At 47.4% G+C, this 253-nt stretch overlaps 1 protein-coding gene across 1 annotated transcript in view; it reads left to right on the top strand.

The window, feature by feature from the left end:
• The window catches only part of LOC104283590 (transmembrane 9 superfamily member 2-like), a 34,580-nt gene that overhangs the window by 662 nt on the left and 33,665 nt on the right, over positions 1 to 253 (top strand). The window lies entirely within an intron of this gene.

The following is a 253-nucleotide window of genomic DNA, read 5'->3' as shown; positions in this document are numbered from 1 at the left end:
TCAACCAGACATCGAACAAGATCATAAAATGTAATTCTTGAAAGTCACAGGGTTGCAGATAAACGTTGCAATACGAAATCTTGGATTTCCACCCCTCATTTCTGAGCCGGTAAAATCTACTTTGAGTCTTTCTCCGTTGGGGGCTAGGACCTGAGATGAGGTTCTGGTTTGAATCACCACCACTTTGGGAAAAAGGACTGAGGTGACCGCGGAAAGCGTGGAAGAAGAGAAAGCGCCTCCCCGGAGAGGGAGG

The sequence above is a fragment of the Charadrius vociferus genome, unplaced genomic scaffold (genome assembly GCF_000708025.1).
Source record: "Charadrius vociferus isolate BGI_N301 unplaced genomic scaffold, ASM70802v2 scaffold472, whole genome shotgun sequence".
Lineage (NCBI taxonomy): Eukaryota > Metazoa > Chordata > Aves > Charadriiformes > Charadriidae > Charadrius > Charadrius vociferus.
This window is presented reverse-complemented; position numbering and strand designations above follow the sequence as displayed.